The sequence below is a fragment of the Bufo bufo genome, unplaced genomic scaffold (genome assembly GCF_905171765.1).
Source record: "Bufo bufo unplaced genomic scaffold, aBufBuf1.1, whole genome shotgun sequence".
Taxonomy (NCBI): Eukaryota; Metazoa; Chordata; class Amphibia; order Anura; family Bufonidae; genus Bufo; species Bufo bufo.
In genome coordinates, this window is record NW_024400777.1 from 1 (window position 1) to 22,113 (window position 22,113).

Below are 22,113 nucleotides of genomic sequence, written 5' to 3' on the forward strand. Positions count from 1 at the left end.
TTATCATAAAAAAAGCACAATGGATTGCAGTAGGGTGTTTGTCAACGGTTATTCTAAGCTGAATGTACCTGCACTCGTCAGATCGCAGAAGATAAGCAGCTTAAGGCTTGGCAAGTACCAGCTTGGGAGACTGGTTGGGAATCCCTTGTTCCGTTGACTTTTTTTATTTCTTTTTTTTATCATAAAAAAAGCACAATGGATTGCAGTAGGGTGCTTGTCAACGGTTATTCTAAGCTGAATGTACCTGCACTCGTCAGATCGCAGAAGATAAGCAGCTTAATGCTTGGCAAGTACCAGCTTGGGAGACTGGTTGGGAATCCCTTGTTCCGTTGACTTTTTTTCTTACTTTTATTTATCATAAAAAAGCACAATGGATTGCAGTAGGGTGTTTGTCAACGGTTATTCTAAGCTGAATGTACCTGCACTCGTCAGATCGCAGAAGATAAGCAGCTTAAGGCTTCGCAAGTACCAGCTGGGAGACTGGTTGGGAATCCCTTGTTCCGTTAACTTTTTTTCTTACTTTTATTTATCATAAAAAAAGCACAATGGATTGCAGTAGGGTGCTTGTCAACAGTTATTCTAAGCTGAATGTACCTGCACTCGTCAGATCGCAGAAGATAAGCAGCTTAAGGCTTGGCAAGTACCAGCTTGGGAGACTGGTTGGGAATCCCTTGTTCCGTTGACTTTTTTTCTTACTTTTATTTATCATAAAAAAGCACAATGGATTGCAGTAGGGTGTTTGTCAATGGTTATTCTAAGCTGAATGTACCTGCACTCGTCAGATCGCAGAAGATAAGCAGCTTAAGACTTGGCAAGTACCAGCTTGGGAGACTGGTTGGGAATCCCTTGTTCCGTTGCCTTTTTTTCTTACTTTTATTTATCATAAAAAAAGCACAATGTATTGCAGTAGGGTGCTTGTCAACGGTTATTCTAAGCTGAATGTACCTGCACTCGTCAGATCGCAGAAGATAAGCAGCTTAAGGCTTGGCAAGTACCAGCTTGGGAGACTGGTTGGGAATCCCTTGTTCCGTTGACTTTTTTTCTTACTTTTATTTATCATAAAAAAAGCACAATGGATTGCAGTAGGGTGCTTGTCAACGGTTATTCTAAGCTGAATGTACCTGCACTCGTCAGATCGCAGAAGATAAGCAGCTTAAGGCTTGGCAAGTACCAGCTTGGGAGACTGGTTGGGAATCCCTTGTTCCGTTGACTTTTTTTATTACTTTTATTTATCATAAAAAAAGCACAATGGATTGCAGTAGGGTGTTTGTCAACGGTTATTCTAAGCTGAATGTACCTGCACTCGTCAGATCGCAGAAGATAAGCAGCTTAAGGCTTGGCAAGTACCAGCTTGGGAGACTGGTTGGGAATCCCTTGTTCCGTTGCCTTTTTTTATTACTTTTATTTATCATAAAAAAAGCACAATGGATTGCAGTAGGGTGCTTGTCAACGGTTATTCTAAGCTGAATGTACCTGCACTCGTCAGATCGCAGAAGATAAGCAGCTTAAGGCTTGGCAAGTACCAGGTTGGGAATCCCTTGTTCCGTTGACTTTTTTTATTACTTTTATTTATCATAAAAAAAGCACAATGGATTGCAGTAGGGTGTTTGTCAACGGTTATTCTAAGCTGAATGTACCTGCACTCGTCAGTTCGCAGAAGATAAGCAGCTTAACCCCTTAAGGACCGGGCTCATTTTCACCTTAAGGACCAGGCCATTTTTTGCAAATCTGACCAGTGTCACTTTAAGTGCTCATAACTTTAAAACGCTTTGACTTATCCAGGCCATTCTGAGATTGTTTTTTCGTCACATATTGTACTTCATGACACTGGTAAAATGAAGTCAAAAAAAATTATTTTTTTTGCACAAAAAAATACCTAATTTACCAAAAATTTGAAAAAAATTAGCAAATTTCAAAGTTTCAGTTTCTCTACTTCTGTAATACATAGTAATACCCCAAAAAATTGTGATGACTTTACATTCCCCATATGTCTACTTCATGTTTGAATTGTTTTGGGAATGATATTTTATTTTTTGGGGATGTTATAAGGCTTAGAAGTTTAGAAGCAAATCTTGAAATTTTTCAGAAATTTACAAAAACTCAATTTTTAGCGACCAGTTCAGGTCTGAAGTCACTTTGCGAGGCTTACATAATAGAAACCACCCAAAAATGACCCCATCTAAGAAACTACACCCCTCAAGGTATTCAAAACTGATTTTGCATACATTGTTAACCCTTTAGGTGTTGCACAAGAGTTATTGGCAAATGGGGAGGAAATTTGAGAATTTCATATTTTTGTCAAATTTTTCATTTTAACCCATTTTTTCCACTAACAAAGCAAGGGTTAACAGCCAAACAAGATTGTATCTTTATTGCCCTGACTCTGCCGTTTACAGAAACACCCAATATGTGGCCGTAAACTACTGTACGGCCACACAGCGGGGCGTAGAGTGAAAGGTGCACCATATGGTTTTTGGAAGGCTGATTTTTATGGACTGGTTTTTTGACACCATGTCCCATTTGAAGCCCCCTGATGCACCCCAAGAGGAGAAACTCCCTAAAAGTGACCCCATCTAAGAAACTACACCCCTCAAGGTATTCAAAACTGATTTTACATACGTCGTTAACCCTTTAGGTGTTGCACAAGAGTTATTGGCAAATGGGGATGAAATTTGAGAATTTCATTTTTTTGCCTAATTTTCAATTTTAACCCATTTTTTCCACTAACAAAGCAAGGGTTAACAGCCAAACAAGACTGTATCTTTATTGCCCTGACTCTGCCGTTTACAGAAACACCCCATATGTGGCCGTAAACTACTGTACGGGCACACAGTAGGGCGTAGAGTGAAAGGTGCGCGGTTTGGTTTTTGGAAGCCAGATTTTGCTGGACTGGTTTTTTGACACCATGTCCCATTTGAAGCCCCCCTGATGCACCCCTAGAGTAGAAACTCCATAAAAGTGACCCCATCTAAGAAACTACACCCCTCAAGCTATTCAAAACTGATTTTACAAACTTTGTTAACCCTTTAGGTGTTGCACAAGATTTAATGGAAAATAGAGACACAATTTCAAAATTTCACATTTTTGGCAGATTTTCCATTTTAATATTTTTTTTCCAGTTACAAAGCAAGGGTTAACAGCCAAACAAAACTCATTATTTATGGCCCTAATTCTGTAGTTTACAGAAACACCCCATATGTGGTCGTAAACCGCTGTACGGGCACACGGCAGGGCGCAGAAGGAAAGGAATTCCATACGGTTTTTGGAAGGCAGGTTTTGCTGGACTGTTTTTTTTGACACCATGTCCCATTTGAAGCCCCCCTGATGCACCCCTAGAGTAGAAACTCCAAAAAAGTGACCCCATTTTAGAAACTACGGGATAGGGTGGCAGTTTTGTTGGTACTAGTTTAGGGTACATATGATTTTTGGTTGCTCTATATTACACTTTTTGTGCAGCAAGGTAACAAGAAATAGCTTTTTTGGCACGTTTTTTTTTTTTGTTATTTACAACATTCATCTGACAGGTTAGATCATGTGGTCATTTTATAGAGCAGGTTGTCGCGGACGCGGCGATACCTAATATGTATACATTTTTTTTTATTTATGTAAGTTTTATACAATAACTTCATTTTTAAAACCAAAAAAATGTTTTAGTGTCTCCATAGTCTAAGAGCCATAGTTTTTTCAGTTTTTGGGCGATTATCTTGAGTAGGGTCTCATTTTTTGCGGGATGAGATGACGGTTTGATTGGCACTATTTTGGGGTGCATATGACTTTTTGATCGCTTGCTATTACACTTTTTGTGACGTAAGATGGCAAAAAATGGCTTTTTTTACACTGTTTTTATTTTTATTTTTTTACGGTGGTCATCTGAGGGGTTAGGTCATGTGATATTTTTATAGAGCCGGTCGATACGGACGCGGCGATACCTAATATGTATACTTTTTTTTTATTTATGTAAGTTTTACAGAATGAGTTCATTTTTGAAAAAAAAAAAATCATGTTTTAGTGTCTCCATAGTCTAAGAGCCATAGTTTTTTCAGCTTTTGGGCGATTATCTTGAGTAGGGTCTCATTTTTTGCGGGATGAGATGACAGTTTGATTGGTACTATTTTGGCGTACATGCGACTTTTTTGATCACTTTTATTACCTTTTTTGGGAAGTAAGGTGGGCAAAATTTCAATTTTCTCATAGTTTTTATTTTTTTATTTTTATGGCGTTCACCGTGCGGGGAAAGTAACATGACCATTTTATAGATCAGGTCGTTACGGACGCGGCGATACCTAATATGTGTAGTTTATTTTATTTTTTTAATTTTTATTCAGTGATAAATGTTTTTTTTTTTATCTTAACTTTTTTCACTTTTTTTTACATTTTTGTGACCCAGACCCACTTGGTTCTTGAAGATCCAGTGGGTCTGGTGTCTGTATAATACAGTACAGAACAATATATATTGTTCTGTACTGTATTTTACTTACACTGAACAGATCTGTGCTTTTAGCACAGATCTGTTCAGCACCATGGACAGCAGGACGCCTGAGCAGGCGTCCTGTTGCCATGGGAACCCTCCCCGTCTGCTCAGAACTTCGCAGACGGGGAAGGGTAAGGACGGGGCTGAGGGGGGCTCTCTGGGGGCTCTCTCCCTCTCCATCGGGGGGCTGCAAAGCCACAGCAGCCCCCCGATGGAGAGGGAGGGAGCTCCCTGACCAATGACAGTTAACTTTTTCCATACAGCGGTCCGTACGGACCGCGGTATGGAAAGGGTTAAACGGCTGACATCTTCACAGATGTCAGCCGTTTATACCAGGGTGCCAGCAATGTGCTGGCACCCTGGTATACCCACTAGAAGCCAACGATCGTTCATGGGGAGGCGGGCGGGGGATCGCGATCCCGCCTGCCGCACCGCCCGCCTCCCGCAACGCCCCCACCGCCTGCGACACCCCCCCCGCACCACCCTCCGGCATAAAATCGTGCAGGGGTGCAGGGGGGGGGTGAAAAATAATGATTTTAGCCACTCTAAAGTTTCTGATCCCCGCGGTCAGGGACCGCGGCGATCAGAAACTGCAAAAAGCGCAGCAAACCGCAGGTCTGAATTGACCTGCGGTTTGCTGCGATCGCCGATACGGGGGGGTCAAATGACCCCCCCCTGCGTTGTTACGGGATGCCGGCTGAATGATTTCAGCCGGCGTCCCGTTCCGATTAACCCCTGCGGCGCCGGAATTCCGAATTTAAGTCAGGACGTACCGGTACGCCCTGAGTCCTTAAGGACTCGGGAAATAGGGCGTACCGGTACGCCCTGCGTCCTTAAGGGGTTAAGGCTTGGCAAGTACCAGCTTGTGAGACTGGTTGGGAATCCCTTGTTCCGTTGACGTTTTTTCTTACTTTTATTTATCATAAAAAAAGCACAATGGATTGCAGTAGGGTGTTTGTCAACGGTTATTCTAAGCTGAATGTACCTGCACTCGTCAGATCGCAGAAGAAAAGCAGTTTAAGGCTTGGCAAGTACCAGCTTAGGAGACTGGTTGGGAATCCCTTGTTCCTTTGACTTTTTTTCTTACTTTTATTTATCATAAAAAAAGCACAATGGATTGCAGTAAGGTGTTTGTCAACGGTTATTCTAAGCTGAATGTACCTGCACTCGTCAGATCGCAGAAGATAAGCAGCTTAAGGCTTGGCAAGTACCAGCTTGGGAGACTGGTTGGGAATCCCTTGTTCCGTTGTCTTTTTTTCTTACTTTTATTTATCATAAAAAAAGCACAATGGATTGCAGTAGGGTGTTTGTCAACGGTTATTCTAAGCTGAATGTACCTGCACTTGTCAGATCGCAGAAGATAAGCAGCTTAATGCTTGACAAGTACCAGCTTGGGAGACTGGTTGGGAATCCCTTGTTCCGTTGACTTTTTTTCTTACTTTTATTTATCATAAAAAAAGCACAATGGATTGCAGTAGGATGCTTGTCAATGGTTATTCTAAGCTGAATGTACCTGCACTCGTCAGATCGCAGAAAATAAGCAGCTTAAGGCTTGGCAAGTACCAGGTTGGGAATCCCTTGTTTCGTTGACTTTTTTTTATTACTTTTATTTATCATAAAAAAGCACAATGGATTGCAGTAGGGTGTTTGTCAACAGTTATCCTAAGCTGAATGTACCTGCACTCGTCAGATCGCAGAAGATAAGCAGCTTAAGGCTTGGCAAGTACCAGCTTGGGAGACTGGTTGGGAATCCCTTGTTCCGTTGACTTTTTTTCTTACTTTTATTTATCATAAAAAAAGCACAATGGATTGCAGTAGGGTGCTTGTCAACGGTTATTCTAAGCTGAATGTACCTGCACTCGTCAGATCGCAGAAGATAAACAGCTTAAGGCTTGGCAAGTACCAGCTTGAGAGTCTGGTTGGGAATCCCTTGTTCCGTTGACTTTTTTTCTTACTTTTATTTATCATAAAAAAAGCACAATGGATTGCAGCAGGGTGTTTGTCAACGGTTATTCTAAGCTGAATGTACCTGCACTCGTCAGATCGCAGAAGATAAGCAGCTTAAGGCTTGGCAAGTACCAGCTTGGGAGACTGGTTGGGAATCCCTTGTTCCGTTGACTTTTTTTCTTACTTTTATTTATCATAAAAAAGCACAATGGATTGCAGTAGGGTGTTTGTCAACGGTTATTCTAAGCTGAATGTACCTGCACTCGTCAGATCGCAGAAGATAAGCAGCTTAAGGCTTGGCAAGTACCAGCTTGGGAGACTGGTTGGGAATCCCTTGTTCTGTTGACTTTTTTTCTTACTTTTATTTATCATAAAAAAAGCACAATGGATTGCAGTAGGGTGTTTGTCAACGGTTATTCTAAGCTGAATGTACCTGCACTCGTCAGATCGCAGAAGATAAGCAGCTTAAGGCTTGGCAAGTACCAGCTTGGGAGACTGGTTGGGAATCCCTTGTTCCGTTGACTTTTTTTCTTACTTTTATTTATCATAAAAAAAGCACAATGGATTGCAGTAGGGTGCTTGTCAACGGTTATTCTAAGCTGAATGTACCTGCACTCGTCAGATCGCAGAAGATAAGCAGCTTAAGGCTTGGCAAGTACCAGCTTGGGAGACTGGTTAGGAATCCCTTGTTCCGTTGACTTTTTTTCTTACTTTTATTTATCATAAAAAAGCACAATGGATTGCAGTAGGGTGCTTGTCAACGGTTATTCTAAGCTGAATGTACCTGCACTCGTCAGATCGCAGAAGATAAGCAGCTTAAGGCTTGGCAAGTACCAGCTTGGAGACTGGTTGGGAATCCCTTGTTCCGTTGACTTTTTTTCTTACTTTTATTTATCATAAAAAAAGCACAATGGATTGCAGTAGGGTGCTTGTCAACGGTTATTCTAAGCTGAATGTACCTGCACTCGTCAGATCGCAGAAGATAAGCAGCTTAAGGCTTGGCAAGTACCAGCTTGGGAGACTGGTTGGAATCCCTTGTTCCGTTGACTTTTTTTCTTACTTTTATTTATCATAAAAAAAGCACAATGGATTGCAGTAGGGTGCTTGTCAACGGTTATTCTAAGCTGAATGTACCTGCACTCGTCAGATCGCAGAAGATAAGCAGCTTAAGGCTTGGCAAGTACCAGCTTGGGAGACTGGTTGGGAATCCCTTGTTCCGTTGACTTTTTTTCTTACTTTTATTTATCATAAAAAAAGCACAATGGATTGCAGTAGGATGCTTGTCAACGGTTATTCTAAGCTGAATGTACCTGCACTCGTCAGATCGCAGAAGATAAGCAGCTTAAGGCTTGGCAAGTACCAGCTTGGGAGACTGGTTGGGAATCCCTTGTTCCGTTGACTTTTTTTCTTACTTTTATTTATCATAAAAAAAGCACAATGGATTGCAGTAGAGACTTGTCAATGGTTATTCTAAGCTGAATGTACCTGCACTCGTCAGATCGCAGAAGATAAGCAGCTTAAGGCTTGGCAAGTACCAGGTTGGGAATCCTTTGTTTTGTTGACTTTTTTTTATTACTTTTATTTATCATAAAAAAGCACAATGGATTGCAGTAGGGTGATTGTCAACGGTTATTCTAAGCTGAATGTACCTGCACTCGTCAGATCGCAGAAGATAAGCAGCTTAAGGCTTCGCAAGTACCAGCTTGGGAGACTGGTTGGGAAACCCTTGTTCCGTTGACTTTTTTTCTTACTTTTATTTATCATAAAAAAAGCACAATGGATTGCAGTAGGGTGCTTGTCAACAGTTATTCTAAGCTGAATGTACCTGCACTCATCAGATCGCAGAAGATAAGCAGCTTAAGGCTTGGCAAGTACCAGCTTGAGAGACTGGTTGGGAATCCCTTGTTCCGTTGACTTTTTTTCTTACTTTTATTTATCATAAAAAAGCACAATGTATTGCAGTAGAATGCTTGTCAATGGTTATTCAAAGCTGAATGTACCTGCACTCGTCAGATCGCAGAAGATAAGCAGCTTAAGGCTTGGCAAGTACCAGGTTGGGAATCCCTTGTTTTGTTGACTTTTTTTTATTACTTTTATTTATCATAAACAAAGCACAATGGATTGCAGTTGCGTGTTTGTCAACGGTTATTCTAAGCTGAATGTACCTGCACTCGTCAGATCGCAGAAGATAAACAGCTTAAGGCTTGGCAAGTACCAGCTTTGGAGTCTGGTTGGGAATCCCTTGTTCTGTTGACTTTTTTTCTTACTTTTATTTATCATAAAAAAAGCACAATGGATTGCAGTAGGGTGCTTGTCAACGGTTATTCTAAGCTGAATGTACCTGCACTCGTTAGATTGCAGAAGATAAGCAGCTTAAGGCTTGGCAAGTACCAGCTTAGGAGACTGGTTTGGAATCCCTTGTTCCGTTGACTTTTTTTATTACTTTTATTTATCATAAAAAAAAGCACAATGGATTGCAGTAGGGTGTTTGTCAATGGTTATTCTAAGCTGAATGTACCTGCACTCGTCAGATTGCAGAAGATAAGCAGCTTAAGGCTTGGCAAGTACCAGCTTAGGAGTCTGGTTTGGAATCCCTTGTTCCGTTGACTTTTTTTATTACTTTTATTTATCATAAAAAAAAGCACAATGGATTGCAGTAGGGTGTTTGTCAACGGTTATTCTAAGCTGAATGTACCTGCACTCGTCAGATCGCAGAAGATAAGCAGCTTAAGGCTTGGCAAGTACCAGCTTGGGAGACTGGTTGGGAATCCCTTGTTCCGTTGACTTTTTTTCTTACTTTTATTTATCAGAAAAAAAAGCACAATGGATTGCAGAAGGGTGCTTGTCAATGGTTATTCTAAGCTGAATGTACCTGCACTCGTCAGATTGCAGAAGATAAGCAGCTTAAGGCTTGGCAAGTACCAGCTTGGGAGACTGGTTGGGAATCCCTTGTTCCGTAGACTTTTACTTTTATCATAAAAAAAGCACAATGGATTGCAGTAGGGTGTTTGTCAACGGTTATTCTAAGCTGAATGTACCTGCACTCGTCAGATCGCAGAAGATAAGCAGCTTAAGGCTTGGCAAGTACCAGCTTGGGAGACTGTTTGGGAATCCCTTGTTCCGTTGACTTTTTTTCTTACTTTTATTTATCAGAAAAAAAAGCACAATGGATTGCAGAAGGGTGCTTGTCAATGGTTATTCTAAGCTGAATGTACCTGCACTCGTCAGATTGCAGAAGATAAGCAGCTTAAGGCTTGGCAAGTACCAGCTTGGGAGACTGGTTGGGAATCCCTTGTTCCGTTGACTTTTTTTCTTACTTTATCATAAAAAAAGCACAATGGATTGCAGTAGGGTGTTTGTCAACGGTTATTCTAAGCTGAATGTACCTGCACTCGTCAGATCGCAGAAGATAAGCAGCTTAAGGCTTGGCAAGTACCAGCTTGGGAGACTGGTTGGGAATCCCTTGTTCCGTTGACTTTTTTTCTTACTTTTATTTATCATAAAAAAAAGCACAATGGATTGCAGTAGGGTGCTTGTCAACAGTTATTCTAAGCTGAATGTACCTGCACTCGTCAGATCGCAGAAGATAAGCAGCTTAAGGCTTGGCAAGTACCAGCTTGGGAGACTGGTTGGGAATCCCTTGTTCTGTTGACTTTTATTCATCATAAAAAAAGCACAATGGATTGCAGTAGGGTGCTTGTCAACGGTTATTCTAAGCTGAATGTACCTGCACTCGTCAGATCGCAGAAGATAAGCAGCTTAAGGCTTGGCAAGTACCAGCTTGCGAGACTGGTTGGGAATCCCTTGTTCCGTTGACTTTTTTTATTACTTTTATTTATCATAAAAAAAGCACAATGGATTGCAGTAGGGTGTTTGTCAACGGTTATTCTAAGCTGAATGTACCTGCACTCGTCAGATCGCAGAAGATAAGCAGCTTAAGGCTTGGCAAGTACCAGCCTTGGGAGACTGGTTGGGAATCCCTTGTTCCGTTGACTTTTTTTATTACTTTTATTTATCATAAAAAAAGCACAATGGATTGCAGTAGGGTGCTTGTCAACGGTTATTCTAAGCTGAATGTACCTGCACTCGTCAGATCGCAGAAGATAAGCAGCTTAAGGCTTGGCAAGTACCAGCTTGGGAGACTGGTTGGGAATCCTTGTTCCGTTGACTTTTTTTCTTACTTTTATTTATCATAAAAAAAGCACAATGGATTGCAGTAGGGTGTTTGTCAAGTGTTATTCTATGCTGAATGTACCTGCAGTCATCAGATCGCAAAAGATAAGCAGCTTAAGGCTTGGCAAGTACCAGCTTGGGAGACTGGTTGGGAATCCCTTGTTCCGTTGACTTTTTTTATTACTTTTATTTATCATAAAAAAAGCACAATAGATTGCAGTAGGGTGCTTGTCAACGGTTATTCTAAGCTGAATGTACCTGCCCTCGTCAGATCGCAGAAGATAAGCAGCTTAAGGCTTGGCAAGTACCAGCTTGGGAGACTGGTTGGGAATCCCTTGTTCCGTTGACTTTTTTTCATCATAAAAAAAGCACAATGGATTGCAGTAGGGTGTTTGTCAACGGTTATTCTAAGCTGAATGTAACTGCACTCGTCAGATCGCAGAAGATAAGCAGCTTAAGGCTTGGCAAGTACCAGCTTGGGAGACTGGTTGGGAATCCCTTGTTTCTTTGACTTTTCTTAGGGTAACATACCCTTGGTACCAACAATGAATTTACTTCGAGTAGTCAGGACTAAAAGAGAACAGGGAGGGTTTCTAGATAAAACACGCGAAATTAAGTCTCTCATTGAGACCGAGGGGGGACTGGGATTGGAAACGATAAATCCAGGAGGACTCTTTTTGAAGAATCCTTCTATCCCAGTCTCCCCCCCTCTCCGGGAAAGGGACAACCTCCAAAACTGAAAAACGAACCGAACTCAGATCACCCCTATGGCAGCTATTAACATGATGGGCCACAGGGGTATCCTTAGATTTCCTAATATCATTTAGATGCTCACACATCCTTCTTCGTAGCTCCCTTTTAGTCTTGCCAATGTAGTCAAGAGGACAGCTACATTGGCAGATGTAAACGACCCCTTTGGTCTTGCAATTTGCAAAGTCGCGGATGGTAAAAGGCCGTTGGGTCACGGAGCAGGTAATTGTTTTTGAAGGATTGATGAAATTGCAGGCTTTACATGATCCACATTTAAAGACTCCGAGAGGCCTACGATCCAGCCAAGTGCCCATCCTCTTAGGGCCCTCATAGTGGCTATGCACTAGGCGATCTCGTAGGCTTCTTCCTTTACGGTAGGTAATCTGAGGATAATTCTTGATTACCTGAGTTAGGTCAGGGTCCATGGTTAGGATTGCCCAATGCCTTCTCAGTATGGATACTACCTCTCGGTTCCCAGAATCAAAGGTGGAGATCAGGCGTATAGGATTCCCACTAGTATCCTTTTGTCTGGGTATTAGAAGCTCTTCTCTCCTCCTTGATTCTGCGAACTGGAAAGAATCCCTCAAAATCTTAGAAGGGTAACCCCTCTCGTTTAGTCTTTCTCTAAGTTTACCTGCCTCTTGATAGAAATTACCTCCTGACGAACAATTCCTGCGAACCCGCAAGTATTGTCCCCTAGGGATCCCTTTTTTGACGGCGGTAGGGTGGTGGCTCTCCCAGTGAAGGATGCTATTGGTGGCTGTGGGCTTTCTAAAAACAGATGTGTTAAGAATGCCCTCTGTTTTTGTGACCACAACGTCCAGAAAGGTGATCCGTTCTAGATGGGTTTCACAGGTAAATCTTAGACCGAACTCATTGAGATTGAGGGAGTCAACAAAATTATGGAAAGTTGTAATAGTCCCCTCCCAGATCAGAAAAACATCGTCGATGTAGCGAGTCCAAAAGGAGATGTTCTCGCTCCACCACGGATGTTGATCGGGAAAAATGACACTGTCCTCCCACCAGCCCAGGAGGAGATTCGCATAGGTGGGGGCACAGGAATTCCCCATTGCGGTCCCCCTGAGCTGGTGGTAGAAGGAGCCATTAAACAAAAAATAATTATGCGTGAGGGTGTATTCCAAAAGTTTTAGGATAAAGGCATTATGTGCACCAAACTGGGTTCCTCTTGAGTTAAGGAAATAATTTACGGCTTCTATTCCTTTGTTGTGTGGAATCGAGGTATAAAGCGATTCCACATCAACGCTTGCTAGGATGCTGTTAGAATTTACTGTGAGGGTTTCGATTTTGCGAAGGAAGTCCATTGTGTCACGGGTGAAAGATGGTAGACTCGAGACGAAATCACGAAGGACCTTATTAAGGTAAATTCCGCTATGATGTGTTAATGAGTCAATACCTGACACAATGGGACGCCCTTTTAGAGGATGTAGCCCCTTATGGATCTTAGGCAAACAATAAAAGGTAGCTGTTTGAGGATTTTTTGAAAAGAGGAAATCAAACTCAGTTTTACTAATGACACCTTGTTGTAGGCCCTGACTGAGAACTCCCAGAAGGTCTACACGGAAAGAGTCAGTAGGGTCCGCGGCCATTTTTCTATAGTTGTTTTTATCATTCAATAATGATAAGCACATTGATTGGTATTTATGATGGTCCATCAGTACCAGGTTGCCACCCTTGTCAGACTGTTTAATAATTAGCTCCTTATTACTTTCCAGGTTTTTCAAAGCCTGGAACTCAGATGTTGAAAGATTAGAGTAAAGAGGAACATCCTGTAATTTTTCAATGTCTTGGATGACAAGGCGCAGAAAGATCTCAATGTGTTCAGTGCTGACCGGGGGTGGCAGTCTGGTACTTCTTGGTCGTAGTTCCGTAAAGGGACCTTTACCCGCGACCCTAGTTCCTTCATCCCAGAGCTCCATTAGATTTTGGAAGTCGGGGAAATCCTCTGAGCTGAGACCTAGATCCAAACAAGTTTTTTTGTCACAGTTCTTAAAAAATTTGTGCCATTTTAATTTCCTAGCAAATAAATTGAGGTCTTTTACCCAGGTAAATGTATCATGTTTTGTTGTCGGTACGAATGATAGCCCTTTCTGGAGTAGGCTAATCTCCGCCGCCGTCAACTTATATTCTGAAAGATTTATTACCTGTAGTTGATCCTTTAATTGTTTCGACTGCGGTCCCTTAATTGGTACGAGGCCTGGCCCTTGGCTAAAAAAGAGGAGGAAGATGATGAAGAAGATGCAGCCGGGTTGAGATCTACAGTAGGGGCTGTGGCAACAATATTGTTTTGAGGTAAGCCTTGATAGGGGGTGAACTGAGATTGATTCTCCATTTGTGTATGACTTTGGGGTCCTGATGGTCCTGGCATTTTTTTGCCATAACCACGCCCCCCCCAGTAGTTGCCTCTCTGTCCCCTTGTTCCTCTCCATCTCTGACCTGACCCTCTCGTTCTCGAATAACGACCTCCTCTAATGGTTCCTCTCATCTGGGAATAACCAGTAATTTCGGAGTCAGAAAAATCCTGATCAGACGATGATACTTCTGAATCAGTTACTGGGTTTTTAGTATTTATAAAGGTATAAGCTTTGTTATCCCTAAATTCGCCCAGGTCTTTAATAAATTGACGATGCTTTCTCTCCTTGATGAGGTTCTGAAATCTTTCAACAGCTGATTGCAGAGAAGATTCCCTTTTATCAAAATCGGGGTCTGCTTTCAGTTTCAACGCTGACTCAATGAGTTCCTTGAGTTTCAATGTCGTGCTTTCAAAAATCTGTTTTTCCTCATCAAGGAGAAGGGCCATCAACTTCAAAGAGCTGTTGGTGATCTCCTGTTCCCACTTAGATACGAACTCTGGAGATTGGACACGTTCAGCGGGTCTAAGGGGGATACGCAGGCCTCTTGGTACTATCTTATGCTCCAAATAATTTTCAAAAGACTTTATTTCCCACCACGACTTAATGTTGTCCTTGTATCCCTGATACAGATCTTTAAAGACAATTTTACAGCTGGTGGACGAAGTCAGTCCAGCAACCTCCCTGTCTGAAAAAATATCCTTGACCTCATTGATAAGATCCTCAGTAAAAACCGTACCCATCAAGAAACTGGCCATACTTAGTATCAAACACAATTACCAATTAATTAGATTATTTAGAAGATTCCTTATCACTTAGATTTGTAACATGTTCATTTATTAATTTAGTGACTTTTAAAATTACCTTTATTGATCGACGTGCGGGTATAGGTATGTATATACCAACAGACAATGCTACAATTCAAAAGAATTATATATAAGTTACTTTTGACTGGGGAGTAGCAACCCCTCAACATACATTAGTGACACACAGATAGTCTAGATACTTGGTAGCTCGAGGAATGAAGACATGTACTGCGGTAGGGCAGGGCAGACAATTGCTTACCCTAGATGCCCTAACGTCTGCTCAGCCCAGGGTCGCCCCCTGATGGTGGGAGTTCCCTGTCCCCGAACCTAGGGCTAACGAATCCCTAGATCGACCCTATCCAGGGAAAAAGTATTGGATACACAAAAACTGTTAAAAAAAGGCCCATAAAGCCGCAAGTGGAAGGTGTTCCAAAGATATGGAATGACCACCTGCCCACTCGGGGCATACACCGGAATTAATCAGGATAAGAGGAGCGGAGAGAGGGGGTAGATTTATAAGATAGCACACAATCCTCTCACAATAACAATAACACGTACGTTTTCATATGCCCATCCTAATGCAAAAACCTCGACGTGTTTCACCTGAAACGAGGCAGGTTCATCAGGAGGTGGATAGGTACTTGGACATAGTCCAGGGATGGTACAAATAAAACCTGAGACTGAAAAATATGATAATAAATGTGGGTCTATACTTAGCTATAGATGCTTCAGAGAAACGGGAAAGTAGAAGCTCAATGGCTACCAGGCGGCACGATAAGCCCCCATCACAGAATACCTAGAATGGTGTAATAGGATACAAGTGGTAAGTTACATCTCATATAATAAAGTAAAGTGGAGGTGGTCACAGCTTCAAAGTCACAGTCACAGTTCTTAAAGCAGGAAGGACTTACATGATAGTGATACTGGCAATGTTACCCCCCTCTCAGCTAGCCTGCTCAGAGGTCCACTTGTCAGATCGCAAAAGATAAGCAGCTTAAGGCTTGGCAAGTACCAGCTTGGGAGACTGGTTGGGAATCCCTTGATCCGTTGACTTTTTTTCTTACTTTTATTTATCATAAAAAAAGCACAATGGATTGCAGTAGTGTGCTTGTCAACGGTTATTCTAAGCTGAATGTACCAGCACTCGTCAGATCGCAGAAGATAAGCAGCTTAAGGCTTGGCAAGTACCTGGTTGGGAATCCCTTGTTCCATTGACTTTTTTTATTACTTTTATTTATCATAAAAAAAGCACAATGGATTGCAGTAGGGTGTTTGTCAACGGTTATTCTAAGCTGAATGTAACTGCACTCGTCAGATCGCAGAAGATAAGCAGCTTAAGGCTTGGCAAGTACCAGCTTGGGAGACTGGTTGGGAATCCCTTGTTCCGTTGACTTTTTTTCATCATAAAAAAAGCACAATGGATTGCAGTAGGGTGCTTGTTAACGGTTATTCTAAGCTGCATGTACCTGCACTCGTCAGATCGCAGAAGATAAGCAGCTTAAGGCTTGGCAAGTAACAGCTTGGGAGACTAGTTGGGAATCCCTTGTTCTGTTGACTTTTTTTCTTACTTTTATTAATCATTTAAAAAGCACAATGGATTGCAGAAGGGTGCTTTTCAACGGTTATTCTAAGCTGAATGTACCTGCACTCGTCAGATCACAGAAGATAAGCAGCTTAAGGCTTGGCAAGTTCCAGCTTTGCAAACTGTTGGGAATCCCTTGTTCCGTTGACTTTTATTTATCATAAAAAAGCACAATGGATTGCAGTAGGGTGTTTGTCAACGGTTATTCTAAGCTGAATGTACCTGCACTCATCAGATCGCAGAAGATAAGCAGCTTAAGGCTTGGCAAGTACCAGCCTGGGAGACTGGTTAGGAATCCCTTGTTTCGTTGACCTTTTTTTATTACTTTTATTTATCATAAAAAAAGCACAATGGATTGCAGTGGGGTGCTTGTCAACGGTTATTCTAAGCTGAATGTTCCTGCACTCGTCAGATCGCAGAAGATAAGCAGCTTAAGGCTTGGCAAGTACCAGCTTGGGAGACTGGTTGGGAATCCTTTGTTCCGTTGACTTTTTTTCTTACTTTTATTTATCATAAAAAAAGCACAATGGATTGCAGTAGGGTGTTTGTCAAGTGTTATTCTATGCTGAATGTACCTGCAGTCATCAGATCGCAAAAGATAAGCAGCTTAACGCTTGGCAAGTACCAGCTTGGGAGACTGGTTGGGAATCCCTTGTTCCGTTGACTTTTTTTTCATCATAAAAAAAGCACAATGGATTGCAGTAGGGTGTTTGTCAACGGTTATTCTAAGCTGCATGTACCTGCACTCGTCAGATCGCGGAAGATAAGCAGCTTAAGGCTTGGCAAGTACCAGCTTGGGAGACTGGTTGGGAATCCCTTGTTCCGTTGACTTTTTTTCTTACTTTTATTTATCATAAAAAAGCACAATGGATTGCAGTAGGGTGTTTGTCAACGGTTATTCTAAGCTGAATGTACCTGCACTCGTCGGATCGCAGAAAATAAGCAGCTTAAGGCTTGGCAAGTACCAGCTTGGGAGACTGGTTAGGAATCCCTTGTTCCGTTTACTTTTTTTATTACTTTTATTTATCATAAAAAAAGCACAATGGATTGCAGTAGGGTGCTTGTCAATGGTTATTCTAAGCTGAATGTACCTGCACTCGTCAGATCGCAGAAGATAAGCAGCTTAAGGCTTGGCAAGTACCAGCTTGGGAGACTGGTTGGGAATCCCTTGTTCTGTTGACTTTTTTTCTTACTTTTATTTATAATAAAAAAAGCACAATGGATTGCCGTAGGGTGTTTGTCAACGGTTATTCTAAGCTGAATGTACCTGCACTTGTCAGATCGCAGAAGATAAGCAGCTTAAGGCTTGGCAAGTACCAGCTTGGGAGACTGGTTGGGAATCCCTTGTTCCGTTGACTTTTTTTCATCATAAAAAAAGCACAATGGATTGCAGTAGGGTGTTTGTCAACGGTTATTCTAAGCTGCATGTACCTGCACTCGTCAGATCGCGAAGATAAGCAGCTTAAGGCTTGGCAAGTACCAGCTTGGGAGACTGGTTGGGAATCCCTTGTTCCGTTGACTTTTTTTCTTACTTTTATTTATCATAAAAAAGCACAATGGATTGCAGTAGGGTGTTTGTCAACGGTTATTCTAAGCTGAATGTACCTGCACTCGTCAGATCGCAGAAGATAAGCAGCTTAAGGCTTGGCAAGTACCAGCTTGGGAGACTGGTTAGGAATCCCTTGTTCCGTTTACTTTTTTTATTACTTTTATTTATCATAAAAAAAGCACAATGGATTGCAGTAGGGTGCTTGTCAACGGTTATTCTAAGCTGAATGTACCTGCACTCGTCAGATCGCAGAAGATAAGCAGCTTAAGGCTTGGCAAGTACCAGCTTGGGAGACTGATTGGGAATCCCTTGTTCCGTTGACTTTTTTTCTTACTTTTATTTATTATAAAAAAAGCACAATAGATTGCAGTAGGGTGTTTGTCAACGGTTATTCTAAGCTGAATGTACCTGCACTCGTCAGATCGCAGAAGATAAGCAGCTTAAGGCTTGGCAAGTACCAGCTTGGGAGACTGGTTGGGAATCCCTTGTTCCGTTGACTTTTTTTCTTACTTTTATTTATCATAAAAAAAGCACAATGGATTGCAGTAGGGTGCTTGTCAACGGTTATTCTAAGCTGAATGTACCTGCACTCGTCAGATCGCAGAAGATAAGCAGCTTAAGGCTTGGCAAGTACCAGCTTGGGAGACTGGTTGGGAATCCCTTGTTCCGTTGACTTTTTTTCTTACTTTTATTTATCATAAAAAAGCACAATGGATTGCAGTAGGGTGCTTGTCAACGGTTATTCTAAGCTGAATGTACCTGCACTCGTCAGATCGCAGAAGATAAGCAGCTTAAGGCTTGGCAAGTACCAGCTTGGGAGACTGGTTGGGAATCCCTTGTTCCGTTGACTTTTTTTCTTACTTTTATTTATCATAAAAAAAGCACAATGGATTGCAGTAGGGTGCTTGTCAACGGTTATTCTAAGCTGAATGTACCTGCACTCGTCAGATCGCAGAAGATAAGCAGCTTAAGGCTTGGCAAGTACCAGCTTGGGAGACTGGTTGGGAATCCCTTGTTCCGTTGACTTTTTTTCTTACTTTTATTTATCATAAAAAAAGCACAATGGATTGCAGTAGGGTGTTTGTCAACGGTTATTCTAAGCTGAATGTACCTGCACTCGTCAGATCGCAGAAGATAAGCAGCTTAAGGCTTGGCAAGTACCAGCTTGGGAGACTGGTTGGGAATCCCTTGTTCCGTTGACTTTTTTTATTACTTTTATTTATCATAAAAAAAGCACAATGGATTGCAGTAGGGTGCTTGTCAACGGTTATTCTAAGCTGAATGTACCTGCACTCGTCAGATCGCAGAAGATAAGCAGCTTAAGGCTTGGCAAGTACCAGCTTGGGAGACTGGTTGGGAATCCCTTGTTCCGTTGACTTTTTTTATTACTTTTATTTATCATAAAAAAAGCACAATGGATTGCAGTAGGGTGTTTGTCAACGGTTATTCTAAGCTGAATGTACCTGCACTCGTCAGATCGCAGAAGATAAGCAGCTTAAGGCTTGGCAAGTACCAGCTTGGGAGACTGGTTGGGAATCCCTTGTTCCGTTGACTTTTTTTCTTACTTTTATTTATCATAAAAAAAGCACAATGGATTGCAGTAGGGTGCTTGTCAACGGTTATTCTAAGCTGAATGTACCTGCACTCGTCAGATCGCAGAAGATAAGCAGCTTAAGGCTTGGCAAGTACCAGCTTGGGAGACTGGTTGGGAATCCCTTGTTCCGTTGACTTTTTTTATTACTTTTATTTATCATAAAAAAAGCACAATGGATTGCAGTAGGGTGTTTGTCAACGGTTATTCTAAGCTGAATGTACCTGCACTCGTCAGATCGCAGAAGATAAGCAGCTTAAGGCTTGGCAAGTACCAGCTTGGGAGACTGGTTGGGAATCCCTTGTTCCGTTGACTTTTTTTCTTACTTTTATTTATCATAAAAAAAGCACAATGGATTGCAGTAGGGTGCTTGTCAACGGTTATTCTAAGCTGAATGTACCTGCACTCGTCAGATCGCAGAAGATAAGCAGCTTAAGGCTTGGCAAGTACCAGCTTGGGAGACTGGTTGGGAATCCCTTGTTCCGTTGACTTTTTTTATTACTTTTATTTATCATAAAAAAAGCACAATGGATTGCAGTAGGGTGTTTGTCAACGGTTATTCTAAGCTGAATGTACCTGCACTCGTCAGATCGCAGAAGATAAGCAGCTTAAGGCTTGGCAAGTACCAGCTTGGGAGACTGGTTGGGAATCCCTTGTTCCGTTGACTTTTTTTCTTACTTTTATTTATCATAAAAAAAGCACAATGGATTGCAGTAGGGTGCTTGTCAACGGTTATTCTAAGCTGAATGTACCTGCACTCGTCAGATCGCAGAAGATAAGCAGCTTAAGGCTTGGCAAGTACCAGCTTGGGAGACTGGTTGGGAATCCCTTGTTCCGTTGACTTTTTTTCTTACTTTTATTTATCATAAAAAAAGCACAATGGATTGCAGTAGGGTGTTTGTCAACGGTTATTCTAAGCTGAATGTACCTGCACTCGTCAGATCGCAGAAGATAAGCAGCTTAAGGCTTGGCAAGTACCAGCTTGGGAGACTGGTTGGGAATCCCTTGTTCCGTTGACTTTTTTTCTTACTTTTATTTATCATAAAAAAAGCACAATGGATTGCAGTAGGGTGCTTGTCAACGGTTATTCTAAGCTGAATGTACCTGCACTCGTCAGATCGCAGAAGATAAGCAGCTTAAGGCTTGGCAAGTACCAGCTTGGGAGACTGGTTGGGAATCCCTTGTTCCGTTGACTTTTTTTCTTACTTTTATTTATCATAAAAAAAGCACAATGGATTGCAGTAGGGTGCTTGTCAACGGTTATTCTAAGCTGAATGTACCTGCACTCGTCAGATCGCAGAAGATAAGCAGCTTAAGGCTTGGCAAGTACCAGCTTGGGAGACTGGTTGGGAATCCCTTGTTCCGTTGACTTTTTTTATTACTTTTATTTATCATAAAAAAAGCACAATGGATTGCAGTAGGGTGCTTGTCAACGGTTATTCTAAGCTGAATGTACCTGCACTCGTCAGATCGCAGAAGATAAGCAGCTTAAGGCTTGGCAAGTACCAGCTTGGGAGACTGGTTGGGAATCCCTTGTTCCGTTGACTTTTTTTCTTACTTTTATTTATCATAAAAAAGCACAATGGATTGCAGTAGGGTGTTTGTCAACGGTTATTCTAAGCTGAATGTACCTGCACTCGTCAGATCGCAGAAGATAAGCAGCTTAAGGCTTGGCAAGTACCAGCTTGGGAGACTGGTTGGGAATCCCTTGTTCCGTTGACTTTTTTTCTTACTTTTATTTATCATAAAAAAAGCACAATGGATTGCAGTAGGGTGCTTGTCAACGGTTATTCTAAGCTGAATGTACCTGCACTCGTCAGATCGCAGAAGATAAGCAGCTTAAGGCTTGGCAAGTACCAGCTTGGGAGACTGGTTGGGAATCCCTTGTTCCGTTGACTTTTTTTATTACTTTTATTTATCATAAAAAAAGCACAATGGATTGCAGTAGGGTGTTTGTCAACGGTTATTCTAAGCTGAATGTACCTGCACTCGTCAGATCGCAGAAGATAAGCAGCTTAAGGCTTGGCAAGTACCAGCTTGGGAGACTGGTTGGGAATCCCTTGTTCCGTTGACTTTTTTTATTACTTTTATTTATCATAAAAAAAGCACAATGGATTGCAGTAGGGTGTTTGTCAACGGTTATTCTAAGCTGAATGTACCTGCACTCGTCAGATCGCAGAAGATAAGCAGCTTAAGGCTTGGCAAGTACCAGCTTGGGAGACTGGTTGGGAATCCCTTGTTCCGTTGACTTTTTTTCTTACTTTTATTTATCATAAAAAAAGCACAATGGATTGCAGTAGGGTGCTTGTCAACGGTTATTCTAAGCTGAATGTACCTGCACTCGTCAGATCGCAGAAGATAAGCAGCTTAAGGCTTGGCAAGTACCAGCTTGGGAGACTGGTTGGGAATCCCTTGTTCCGTTGACTTTTTTTATTACTTTTATTTATCATAAAAAAAGCACAATGGATTGCAGTAGGGTGTTTGTCAACGGTTATTCTAAGCTGAATGTACCTGCACTCGTCAGATCGCAGAAGATAAGCAGCTTAAGGCTTGGCAAGTACCAGCTTGGGAGACTGGTTGGGAATCCCTTGTTCCGTTGACTTTTTTTATTACTTTTATTTATCATAAAAAAAGCACAATGGATTGCAGTAGGGTGTTTGTCAACGGTTATTCTAAGCTGAATGTACCTGCACTCGTCAGATCGCAGAAGATAAGCAGCTTAAGGCTTGGCAAGTACCAGCTTGGGAGACTGGTTGGGAATCCCTTGTTCCGTTGACTTTTTTTCTTACTTTTATTTATCATAAAAAAAGCACAATGGATTGCAGTAGGGTGCTTGTCAACGGTTATTCTAAGCTGAATGTACCTGCACTCGTCA

The 22,113-nt window shown here is 41.8% G+C and overlaps 63 pseudogenes; all 63 read left to right on the forward strand.

Annotated features, from left to right (window-relative positions):
- The first annotated feature begins 40 nt into the window (after positions 1-40).
- LOC120984555 lies at positions 41-159 on the forward strand (annotated as a pseudogene).
- A 57-nt stretch (positions 160-216) lies between these two features.
- LOC120984520 lies at positions 217-335 on the forward strand (annotated as a pseudogene).
- Positions 336-566: 231 nt separating this feature from the next.
- Positions 567-685, forward strand: LOC120984581 (annotated as a pseudogene).
- Positions 686-741: 56 nt separating this feature from the next.
- On the forward strand, positions 742-860 carry LOC120984525 (annotated as a pseudogene).
- A 57-nt stretch (positions 861-917) lies between these two features.
- LOC120984567 lies at positions 918-1,036 on the forward strand (annotated as a pseudogene).
- A 57-nt stretch (positions 1,037-1,093) lies between these two features.
- Positions 1,094-1,212, forward strand: LOC120984579 (annotated as a pseudogene).
- A 57-nt stretch (positions 1,213-1,269) lies between these two features.
- On the forward strand, positions 1,270-1,388 carry LOC120984575 (annotated as a pseudogene).
- A 4,216-nt stretch (positions 1,389-5,604) lies between these two features.
- Positions 5,605-5,723, forward strand: LOC120984571 (annotated as a pseudogene).
- Positions 5,724-6,120: 397 nt separating this feature from the next.
- LOC120984519 lies at positions 6,121-6,239 on the forward strand (annotated as a pseudogene).
- A 233-nt stretch (positions 6,240-6,472) lies between these two features.
- On the forward strand, positions 6,473-6,591 carry LOC120984524 (annotated as a pseudogene).
- A 56-nt stretch (positions 6,592-6,647) lies between these two features.
- LOC120984568 lies at positions 6,648-6,766 on the forward strand (annotated as a pseudogene).
- A 57-nt stretch (positions 6,767-6,823) lies between these two features.
- Positions 6,824-6,942, forward strand: LOC120984534 (annotated as a pseudogene).
- A 57-nt stretch (positions 6,943-6,999) lies between these two features.
- Positions 7,000-7,118, forward strand: LOC120984573 (annotated as a pseudogene).
- Positions 7,119-7,174: 56 nt separating this feature from the next.
- LOC120984582 lies at positions 7,175-7,292 on the forward strand (annotated as a pseudogene).
- A 57-nt stretch (positions 7,293-7,349) lies between these two features.
- LOC120984526 lies at positions 7,350-7,467 on the forward strand (annotated as a pseudogene).
- Positions 7,468-7,524: 57 nt separating this feature from the next.
- Positions 7,525-7,643, forward strand: LOC120984535 (annotated as a pseudogene).
- Positions 7,644-7,700: 57 nt separating this feature from the next.
- LOC120984536 lies at positions 7,701-7,819 on the forward strand (annotated as a pseudogene).
- A 220-nt stretch (positions 7,820-8,039) lies between these two features.
- LOC120984529 lies at positions 8,040-8,158 on the forward strand (annotated as a pseudogene).
- A 57-nt stretch (positions 8,159-8,215) lies between these two features.
- On the forward strand, positions 8,216-8,334 carry LOC120984533 (annotated as a pseudogene).
- A 221-nt stretch (positions 8,335-8,555) lies between these two features.
- Positions 8,556-8,674, forward strand: LOC120984530 (annotated as a pseudogene).
- A 57-nt stretch (positions 8,675-8,731) lies between these two features.
- On the forward strand, positions 8,732-8,850 carry LOC120984523 (annotated as a pseudogene).
- Positions 8,851-9,085: 235 nt separating this feature from the next.
- LOC120984537 lies at positions 9,086-9,204 on the forward strand (annotated as a pseudogene).
- Positions 9,205-9,262: 58 nt separating this feature from the next.
- On the forward strand, positions 9,263-9,381 carry LOC120984528 (annotated as a pseudogene).
- A 47-nt stretch (positions 9,382-9,428) lies between these two features.
- On the forward strand, positions 9,429-9,547 carry LOC120984518 (annotated as a pseudogene).
- A 58-nt stretch (positions 9,548-9,605) lies between these two features.
- On the forward strand, positions 9,606-9,724 carry LOC120984584 (annotated as a pseudogene).
- A 52-nt stretch (positions 9,725-9,776) lies between these two features.
- On the forward strand, positions 9,777-9,895 carry LOC120984538 (annotated as a pseudogene).
- A 58-nt stretch (positions 9,896-9,953) lies between these two features.
- LOC120984570 lies at positions 9,954-10,072 on the forward strand (annotated as a pseudogene).
- A 45-nt stretch (positions 10,073-10,117) lies between these two features.
- Positions 10,118-10,236, forward strand: LOC120984527 (annotated as a pseudogene).
- A 57-nt stretch (positions 10,237-10,293) lies between these two features.
- LOC120984522 lies at positions 10,294-10,413 on the forward strand (annotated as a pseudogene).
- Positions 10,414-10,470: 57 nt separating this feature from the next.
- On the forward strand, positions 10,471-10,588 carry LOC120984566 (annotated as a pseudogene).
- A 233-nt stretch (positions 10,589-10,821) lies between these two features.
- LOC120984569 lies at positions 10,822-10,940 on the forward strand (annotated as a pseudogene).
- A 4,850-nt stretch (positions 10,941-15,790) lies between these two features.
- On the forward strand, positions 15,791-15,909 carry LOC120984580 (annotated as a pseudogene).
- Positions 15,910-16,292: 383 nt separating this feature from the next.
- Positions 16,293-16,411, forward strand: LOC120984576 (annotated as a pseudogene).
- Positions 16,412-16,469: 58 nt separating this feature from the next.
- LOC120984583 lies at positions 16,470-16,588 on the forward strand (annotated as a pseudogene).
- Positions 16,589-16,810: 222 nt separating this feature from the next.
- LOC120984577 lies at positions 16,811-16,929 on the forward strand (annotated as a pseudogene).
- Positions 16,930-16,985: 56 nt separating this feature from the next.
- Positions 16,986-17,104, forward strand: LOC120984532 (annotated as a pseudogene).
- Positions 17,105-17,161: 57 nt separating this feature from the next.
- LOC120984572 lies at positions 17,162-17,280 on the forward strand (annotated as a pseudogene).
- Positions 17,281-17,337: 57 nt separating this feature from the next.
- Positions 17,338-17,456, forward strand: LOC120984578 (annotated as a pseudogene).
- A 219-nt stretch (positions 17,457-17,675) lies between these two features.
- On the forward strand, positions 17,676-17,794 carry LOC120984521 (annotated as a pseudogene).
- Positions 17,795-17,851: 57 nt separating this feature from the next.
- On the forward strand, positions 17,852-17,970 carry LOC120984543 (annotated as a pseudogene).
- Positions 17,971-18,027: 57 nt separating this feature from the next.
- LOC120984539 lies at positions 18,028-18,146 on the forward strand (annotated as a pseudogene).
- A 57-nt stretch (positions 18,147-18,203) lies between these two features.
- On the forward strand, positions 18,204-18,322 carry LOC120984540 (annotated as a pseudogene).
- A 56-nt stretch (positions 18,323-18,378) lies between these two features.
- LOC120984541 lies at positions 18,379-18,497 on the forward strand (annotated as a pseudogene).
- Positions 18,498-18,554: 57 nt separating this feature from the next.
- On the forward strand, positions 18,555-18,673 carry LOC120984542 (annotated as a pseudogene).
- Positions 18,674-18,730: 57 nt separating this feature from the next.
- On the forward strand, positions 18,731-18,849 carry LOC120984544 (annotated as a pseudogene).
- A 57-nt stretch (positions 18,850-18,906) lies between these two features.
- LOC120984545 lies at positions 18,907-19,025 on the forward strand (annotated as a pseudogene).
- A 57-nt stretch (positions 19,026-19,082) lies between these two features.
- Positions 19,083-19,201, forward strand: LOC120984546 (annotated as a pseudogene).
- Positions 19,202-19,258: 57 nt separating this feature from the next.
- LOC120984548 lies at positions 19,259-19,377 on the forward strand (annotated as a pseudogene).
- Positions 19,378-19,434: 57 nt separating this feature from the next.
- LOC120984549 lies at positions 19,435-19,553 on the forward strand (annotated as a pseudogene).
- Positions 19,554-19,610: 57 nt separating this feature from the next.
- Positions 19,611-19,729, forward strand: LOC120984550 (annotated as a pseudogene).
- Positions 19,730-19,786: 57 nt separating this feature from the next.
- LOC120984551 lies at positions 19,787-19,905 on the forward strand (annotated as a pseudogene).
- A 57-nt stretch (positions 19,906-19,962) lies between these two features.
- Positions 19,963-20,081, forward strand: LOC120984552 (annotated as a pseudogene).
- Positions 20,082-20,138: 57 nt separating this feature from the next.
- Positions 20,139-20,257, forward strand: LOC120984553 (annotated as a pseudogene).
- Positions 20,258-20,314: 57 nt separating this feature from the next.
- Positions 20,315-20,433, forward strand: LOC120984554 (annotated as a pseudogene).
- A 57-nt stretch (positions 20,434-20,490) lies between these two features.
- LOC120984556 lies at positions 20,491-20,609 on the forward strand (annotated as a pseudogene).
- A 57-nt stretch (positions 20,610-20,666) lies between these two features.
- On the forward strand, positions 20,667-20,785 carry LOC120984557 (annotated as a pseudogene).
- Positions 20,786-20,841: 56 nt separating this feature from the next.
- LOC120984558 lies at positions 20,842-20,960 on the forward strand (annotated as a pseudogene).
- Positions 20,961-21,017: 57 nt separating this feature from the next.
- On the forward strand, positions 21,018-21,136 carry LOC120984559 (annotated as a pseudogene).
- Positions 21,137-21,193: 57 nt separating this feature from the next.
- LOC120984560 lies at positions 21,194-21,312 on the forward strand (annotated as a pseudogene).
- Positions 21,313-21,369: 57 nt separating this feature from the next.
- On the forward strand, positions 21,370-21,488 carry LOC120984561 (annotated as a pseudogene).
- Positions 21,489-21,545: 57 nt separating this feature from the next.
- Positions 21,546-21,664, forward strand: LOC120984562 (annotated as a pseudogene).
- Positions 21,665-21,721: 57 nt separating this feature from the next.
- LOC120984564 lies at positions 21,722-21,840 on the forward strand (annotated as a pseudogene).
- Positions 21,841-21,897: 57 nt separating this feature from the next.
- On the forward strand, positions 21,898-22,016 carry LOC120984565 (annotated as a pseudogene).
- The last annotated feature ends 97 nt before the right edge of the window (positions 22,017-22,113 follow it).